General features: G+C 43.6%; 1 non-coding gene across 1 annotated transcript; it reads right to left on the reverse strand.

The window, feature by feature from the left end:
• Nucleotides 1-599: 599 nt before the first annotated feature.
• Nucleotides 600-668, reverse strand: LOC148013471 (small nucleolar RNA SNORD36). The gene has a single exon (XR_015689004.1). It is a non-coding gene; the product is annotated as a small nucleolar RNA SNORD36 (small nucleolar RNA).
• Between the last annotated feature and the right edge of the window lie 8,032 nt (nt 669-8,700).

Below are 8,700 nucleotides of genomic sequence, written 5' to 3' on the forward strand. Positions count from 1 at the left end.
CTCTTTTGCACTTGTATTCACCTCTTTCCAAGGCTAGAAAACTTTTCCAAAGTCACACATACATTCCACAGAACACTTACAGAAGCATACAGAACAGTCTACAGAACAGTACCAGAACAGCTACAGTATAGAACAGAACAGAGACAGAACAGAAGCAAAAGCTCTACAGAAGACCTACAGAAGGTTACAGAAGATCATCAAAACCACATAACTCACTCTCAAACCATTCCAAACTCTCAAAAACTATTCAATAAACTTTCACAATATCTCATTCTTCATCAATCAATACTCCATTCCTCTTTACAGAAGATAATCAGAACAAAACAGACCAAAACAGAGCAAAACAGAAGGTATACAGAACCCATCAGAACCTATCAGAACATCATAGAACCACCAACAAACATCATGATCTTCCAAAACACAATCATTATCATCTAAAACATTCTCAAACCACTTCCAAATCAATCAATCATCTCATAAAATCAACCATTCAGCTCTCAAAAACAACAAAAATCAGCCAAAAAACAAGTCATTTGAACACTCAACATATCCCCACACTTAATAAGGAAGCGTCCTCGCGACCCAGGAAAAAGGGAATACAAGTTCAGTTGAAAAGCTCAACTTTGATCGTCAATATCTTTTCACAAATAATCCATCCACCACGACCCCAACTTATAACCTGTTTCTAATATAAAAATACAAAGAAAGGAAAACCCTTTATTCATTAACACCGCTTAGCAAACTAAAAATCGCAACAAATTTGTAAAGGATATAAAAGTTTTCTTCGTCTTCATCAGCATCATCTTCAATTCTCCATCCACGACCCATCACCACAAATCTCCAAAACGTAGCTCGTACACGAAATCCAATAGGAAACCACCATGTTCGTTTGACATAAATGAACTCACAACACAAACACTAATACACAACACAACCATCTGAATGACTCCTTCAAAAAGAGAGTTGTTCATTAAAAAGCTTCCATTATACATTGGAAAGGTATCAATGAAGATGATCCCTCTTAAAAGATTGATGTTGTCGGAAACAATCCATAGATAATGATTCATCTACAAAGTTTTTGGGAGGATTTTGAAAAAATTGGAGACAGCACATCCTTTCCAACAGGACCAGGTATCTGCTAGGCAAACAGAGGGCATGAAAATACAGTATCTCCAGCTACTGGGAATCAATGCTAACATTGACATTCATGCACAACTTTGGAATAGGCTTGGAATCATTATGAGAGTGCCTATGCATATACGCCAGGTACCGAGCAAAGTGAGCAGTTAATCTCACTGAGGGATCGGCAGACTGTGAATACTGCTGAGCAAAATGAACATAATTCTGATAAGCTTGACTGGAAGCTGTCCATTCTCCTGGAATGACTGGCCAATTGATCTGAGGTCCAGTAAGGCAATCATCCGAACTCCATCCCCTTCTTCTGGAAATCTGATTATCAAACCCGTCACAGTCACTAACCAACTGAGGTGGTTGAGATATGGAAGTGTTAGGAGAGGGTAGTGGAATAAGGGAAAGTGGATGTAGGGAAGGATAGGAAAAATCATAAAAGGAAGAAAAGGTTAAAGAAGGAGTGGCAGAAATTTGTAAGGAATCACTAAGGAACGGTGTTAACTGATAAATATGAAATGTGGAGGGTACATTAATGGAGGGAGAAGGACAGGGCAGAGAAGGGGAAAATACCCTATCCTCAATAAAGGAACAGTAAGTGAAAATAGGAATTTGAGGGAAAGATGAAGGTTGGAAAAGAAGGGGTAAAATAATTGTGGAATTAGATTGACAAAGGGAAAGATATATAGCATAGCGGTGAGCCATTTGTTGGTAATAGAGGAGGGTAGGAACAGAAGGTCCTAAGAGAGATCGTCGATGATAGGCATCAAAGAAGGTAGCATCAAATGGATTATATTTTGAAAGATAGGTTAAGAGATCCATCCTGAGTTGATTAGTACTCTGGGCAAAGGTAGGAGCTGTGTTTTGTCTTTGATTTAGGACCACCGAATCAATCATGGGATGCCACGAATTATCATGACAATTAGCCACTTTGGAGGAATAACTTTGAAACATGTCAGCTATGCGCAACTCCAAATGATTGACATACAAAACAGCCTGTAAGACCACATCCCCCACATACCATGCCATATCTACCTCATCTGGAATTAACAAATCTCCTCGTAGATACATGTATGACATCAACATGGTATCTGGTGTGACAGAATCAAAGACCATTCTGACTACCTCTGTCAACAACTCAGCAGACCAAGCCCCACTCCAGCCATCCTCTGGAAAAGGTAAATCCATCGTGGAAAGCTTCATGTAGAAGACCAACTTCTGTAAGTGGTAGTGAACAAAGAAAGAATGGTCTGGTAAGACATGTTCCTGAAACTGTTCAAAGGTAGACCATAACAAGTCCATTATGGACTGCAATCTTTCCACTTTATCTTGAAATAGAGGGCACAAAGTAGCCTGTCTCTGAAGAGCAGCCAAGTCCTACTGTGAAAGAGAAGGAATCAATGGAACATTAGGGCTTGGAGGAACAGAGCGGGACTTTGCAAGCTGATCTTGCAACTGCTGGATTTGGGAGGCTTGGTTGGCCACTGTGTCATTAGCCATCTGTAAAGCTGAAAGCTTGTCATCTAAGATAGCGTGAAATTCCTTCGCTTCTCTGGACATCCTCTCCTTCTCCTCTGAAAGGCTAGTAACCTGGGATTGAGCCTCGAGTAACTGGGTCTTCAAAGAAGAAATCTCATCGCTTTGGGTGGCAACCAGTTGGGTTTGTTGTTCCATTTGCTTAAATAAATCTGCTAGGATATCCTTAGCAGAAGCTAACTCAGATGTTGCCTTATGCAACTGGTCCTTAGACTGCATGAGCTCCTCATAAAAAGACGCATACAGCTGTTGAACACAGGCTGTCACTGACAATTCAATGGAACTTTGAATATCCTTGTAGAGGAAAGGAATGGCATCTCCTGAGATGAGACTGTTCAGGGAAGGAACTGAGATCTCCAAGGATCCTTCTCGATGTGCTCTGAACAAGTTATTACAAGTGAGATACCCAGGGAGTTCACTGCTAGAGGTAGCAGGGATAGGCACGGAGGGAAGTACAAAAGGGGCTTTATCCGCTACCCTCTTCAAGCGTTTGCGATGTATGACTAGGGGAGGCGCTGTATGACCAGGGGAGGCGGAGAATCATCATCCTCTATGCCAATGGGTTCTGACTCTTTTGAAGGTGGAGGAGGAGGTACTGGATCTGATGGAGGAGGTGGAGGCACAGTCTTTTGTAAACCTGAATAGGTCAAGAAGGCAGACAAATATGATCCATATGTGACATTGGTAACATTATCCCTGGTGACTTTAACAAAATGCTAATCCATTTTAGTAAGGAGGTAAGTGCTCCAATCAATAGCAACTCCTTTCAACACCATCCTGGAAGCTGTAAAAAGCTCTTTGGACAAATAGTGGGATGGCGTTTTGGCAGGCATAAACCTGTCCTGAAGGAACTGACAGATCGTCTTCCCTACGGGATCAGTGATCATAGAAAAGGAAACTCCTGAAGAGTTTATCACCTTCTTAACATCGAGGATTTCCCTTGTCTGCTTTTGCAATAGTTTGAGAATCTCTTCATTAGAGAAGAGCTGACGAGTGGTCACAAAAGGTTCACCTTTGAAGGGAAGAGACAGAGCCTTCCCTAAGCCTCGAGATGTCAAAGTCATAGACATTCCTTGGACTACGCCTGTCTTCTTGCTGTAAGAGGCCAGGAACTCATCACATAACGACGGATCCTCGGGAAGCAATGGAAAAGGAGTAGCCACAAAAGCAGCAAGTCCCGCCTTCGTGAGGGGCTCAAAAGTAAGTAGGGAAGAGTAATCCCTACTAACTAGTGGGACGTACTGGATAGGGGGAGGAGCATGAGAAGGCGCCATTCAGATGGTTACACACACACCACAAACACAGACAATCAAGGAGAATGCCTGCAAAGCAACAGACAAAAACCAAGGATAACAGAATAACCAAATAAGAAAACGTGACACGACCAACTAACCCCAAGCAAACCACATCCTAGAAAAAATTTGACATGACCTTAAGACAAATGCAACCGAAAGCTTCATGTGATGCATCAGACAAACACCCAGAACCCCGTATCAGGCAATAAAAGAAAAAAATTTGCATACCGTACCCGTAACCGAAACAAAGATAGTAAACCAAAATAAGATCACATCCGGCACATATCAATACTACATCTGTGATAAACCAAGACTGGACCATGGAAAATAACGCTAATGACTGCGCATACCCATCCCACGAAACGGTTCATTAAAAAGGGGAATTAAGTGCAGTGAGGGGGAATTAATTTAATGAAGGGTTGTTTTTAATAAATTATTAAAAATGGGTGAATTTTTATTAGGTGATAAACCTTAGCAAGAAAACAGCGGTTCCTTATTATAAATTAAATTACCCATTATTAGGTGAAGCGGTGCAGTTATTCGATTCCCGGACTTCGATACCCGACTGGGTCTCTAAATGCAATTCATTGATTACAAATTAAGGTGATGTGGAGCGCTTTTTTGCCAGCGCGTGCTCATGTGACGGCTTGTTTATTTTAATTAAAATTTTAAAGTGCCTCTGTAGCGCACGTAGCGCGTGCTAAGTGAACGGTTGGTTTATTTTAATTAAAAAGAATGTGTGTATAGCGCAAATGCGCATGGAAACTGTGGGTGAATAAAGAGTTCATTTTAACAATTAATTTGTGATTAAAGGGGAAATGAAAATAAATAAAGCACATAAAATAAATACCTGGAAGGGGTGTGTATGAAATGCAGAAATGCGCACGGAAGAGTCTCCCAAAAGAAGTGAATCCAGTAAAGGAAAAGTAAAGATCACTGATGAAACAACAAAGACAACACCTTAGCGGATGTGTGGATTTGGTTTTTGTTGGTTGTTTATTTTTATTTTTATTTTTTATTTTATTTATTATTTTATTTGAAGTTGTGATTATTTATGTTTGAATAAATGAAAAATGAGCAAGGGAGGTGAGGGGAATTTTTGAGAATTTTTTTAGAATTTTTATTAGAAATTTTTACTATTTTTAAATGAATTTTCTACATTTATTGGCAATTGGGGGGATTAATTAGGAAATATTTAATTTTCAGAAATTATAGGGTAGGTAATTGCCAGCGGACAAACTCCCAAAAAGTGGCAAAAAGCAAAATGAATTTTTAGAATTTTTTTTGAATTTTTTTAAATGGAAAAATTAATTTAAAAATTAATTAAATCACATAAATCATGTTAATCAAATAAGTCAGTTAAGTCTGGTTAGTCTGGGTAAGTCATGGTAGTCACAGGAAGTCAAGCCAGGGTAGGTTAGTCAGGTTAGGTTAAGTCAGTTAAGTCCAGTTAGTAGAAACTAACCTAAAGGGGGTCAAGTAACCTAAAGGTGGGTTAGGGTTAGGGTTAGGGTTAGTGGGATGGTAACTAGGGTTAGTGGGATCCTGGTTAGGGTTAGGGTTAGTAGTCCTAGGGTTAGGGTTAGTGGGATGGTAACTAGGGTTAGTGGCCAACTAACTAGGGTTAGGTTGAGTTAACTAGATTAGAGTTAATTTTGAACTTAAGTTAAGTTAATGGTGAACCTAACTGAACTTAGGTTAGTATCAACTAAGCCAAGGTTAGTAACTAACCTAGGTGGGGTTAGAGGAGGAGGAGGTGGTGGGAGGTGGGTGGTGGGGGAGAAGGAGAGGGCGGAGGAGAGGACGGTGGCAGCGGCGTCGATGCGGGCGCTGTGGAGGGGGGCCACGGCGGATGGCGGCGAGCGAACGGGCTGTCGGGGCGGAGGCGAACGGCGGTCGGTGCGGCCTGCGACAGAGGCGACCAGGGGCGGAACGCGACGGGCGGCGGCCTGGGGCGACGGCGGCGGGACGGAGCCCCCTGCGACGACGGCGGGGGGACGGACGAGCGGTCTGACGGCGGCCTGCACTGGGCAAGGGAGAAGAAGGGGGAAAGGAAAGAGGAAGGGGGGAGGAAGAAGGAAGGAGGAGAGAAGGGTAGGGTGGAGGAGTCGGGAGAGGGAGGAAGAAGGGGAAGAAGAAGGGGAAGGAGGAGTAGGAGGAGGGGAGGAGGAGGGAGGAATGCAGGAGGAGGAGGAGAGAGGAGATGAAGATGAGGAGAGAAGTGGAGATGGAGGGAGGGGAAGAACGCAGAGGGAGAGGGAGACGGTTGGGGGGCAGGGAGAGAGAAAGGGCAGGTAGGGGGGAGATAGGGGAGGGTGGACATGGGGGGAGGATGGGCAAGGACAAGGGGGGTGGGCAGGGTGGGCGGGCATGGGTAGGGGAGGATGGACATGGGCAAGGGGTTGGGTAGGGTCAAGAGGGGGCGTATCCCCGTCCCGCGCACGTGCGCGGGGCGGGGTAAAAAAATTTGCCGTGACGGGATTGAAATGGCACCGGGATGACGGTAGGGGTTATGCGGACACGACCGGGGTGCATGGGGAAGTGTAAAATCGAAAAAGGACGCGTTCACGCGCAAAACGGGCGCGCGAATACACATAAAAATAAAAAATAATAATAACACCAAATCCGGACGTCAAAACGAAATAGCGTAAAAACAAAAAGTGGGCACGATGACAGGGGAAAAACAAGGAAAATACAGGACGGAGGTTCCGGGGGGGGGAAAGGGCAGTCACGTGCAAAAAACACAAAAAAGAACCAAAAAACGCAATTAAAAATTAATAGCGGAAAATCCGTGCATCGGAATGAGGTGCAGAAAAAGGAAAAACTGTACAAAAAGATGTGCCCGACAATCCTATCACATCAAAACATAATTCCGACAGAGATAAGACGCGTTCACATGGGAAAAACCCAAAAAACAAACTTGAAAATGGGATCGAAAATTAATATCGGACAAACCGTTCACCGGAATGACATGTAGTATGAAGGAAAAATGTCCGCAGGAAGGAGTGGCACAGTGTTATCACATTAAAGCGCAGTTCGGTGGAAGTAGGAAGGGTTCACATAAGAAAAACACCAAAAAATACTCCCGAAAATATATTTAAAAATTAATAATAATAAATCCAAAAGTCGAAAAAGGGTGAAGGAAAAAGGAAAAAGGTGGGGGAAGACACAGGGGACACGGCTAGCAGATCAAATTGGAATTCTGATGCAAACAGGGCAGGTTCACATGGAAAAATGTCAAAAATACGCATGAAAAAGTCGTGAAAACCCGGAAAATTAATAATGGACAAACCGTGTATCGGAATGATGTGGAATAAAAAGGAAAAATGTCAGGGGAAAAGTGGTTGGCCGGGCTATGACGTCAGATCATGGTTTCGAAGCAAGAAAAGCGCATTCACATGGAAAACCGGCTAAATTATGCAAAATGCTTAAAAAATTAATAACTCAAAAACCGTGCACCGGAATAAGGGTAGGTAAAAAAGAAAATTGGTCAATTCAAAGGGAGGAACAGGGCTATAAGGTTGGATTTGGACTTCGGTGAACGTAGAGTGCATTCACATGGAAGGACCTCAAAATCAGGGAATGAAGGAAAACTTCAAGAGAACAGCCCCAAGGGTGGGTAAAACATAACCGGGGGGTGGAAAGGTACCCCATCAGGGTAAAAGCAAGGCATGGCATACATGCATGAACAGGGTAAGGCATATGCAAAAGGGTATGCAATGTAGACGCACACGGACGCATCCCCACACTTAAGACCTTAACGGATAGGGTTAACCGAGCAACAGGGACCTAGGACCATGCCACAGACCATCCACTAATGTCCCCACACTTAAAACATGACCGTCACGAAGAAATAGAAGGTGTAGGGTTAGAAAAACTTGGCCCATTTCGTCAAGAATCAAGGTTGAGTGTCGACGGCACGTCCAGTGTGGTTATCGGCACTGGAGGGACCAAGGCATCTTCTCGGCACACGTTTGTCATGGCAGGGACTACGCAGCAGTACCCAGGGAGGTAGCTGATGGAAGGAATCACAGGAAATTTATCGATGATGAGGGATATTGCACTCAACTCACAGTCACTCAATTGGAATGAAAGAACAGTCACTCGCCCCATGACTAATATCTCTTGAGGAAAAAGGATTAAAACCCATATCTCATACCCGGTTGAGGAATCGACAAGGGGGGACTGGTGCAGAAGGAGTATGCCAGGATGCATAGTTGATGGTGCATTAGTGCGTCCAACCCGTTTGGCATAGGTGCAAGGAAGAAGGCAAGGGAGCCTTACAGTGCAATGTACAGAACAGGGTGATGTGTCTTGTGATGACAGTAAAGACCCATCCCGTGGGTGCACAGGGAAAGTGGAATATACCTGACTCCAAGTGTCGTAACGTCCCTCAATCTCACCTCTCGGTAATTGATTGAAGAAACTCCAGTCACACTCAGCCCACCCTTTGTCTCACTCTCTGTTGATAGATACAGGAGGGCAGCCTTTTCCTGAAACCCATTGATGTAATCCTCACAGTCACATGTGTAAAGATTGTATGCCTTGTGCGCATTTGATGGTGCAACTGTGCATCCCGCCCTGTGCCGGCATACGGTGCAAGAAGGAAGGCCAGGGAGCCTTATGGTGCAGTGCACAGAAACAAATTGTGCTTTGTGCATTGAGAGGCCCATCCCGTGCGTGCAACACTCCATTCACACTTCTCTCCTCTCATTTGATTTGAAGGGAAAAGACTGGTCTC

The sequence above is a fragment of the Lygodium microphyllum genome, chromosome 26 (genome assembly GCF_053477565.2).
Source record: "Lygodium microphyllum isolate KBCC chromosome 26, Lygodium_microphyllum_v1.1.10, whole genome shotgun sequence".
In the NCBI taxonomy this organism is placed as follows: Eukaryota; Viridiplantae; Streptophyta; class Polypodiopsida; order Schizaeales; family Lygodiaceae; genus Lygodium; species Lygodium microphyllum.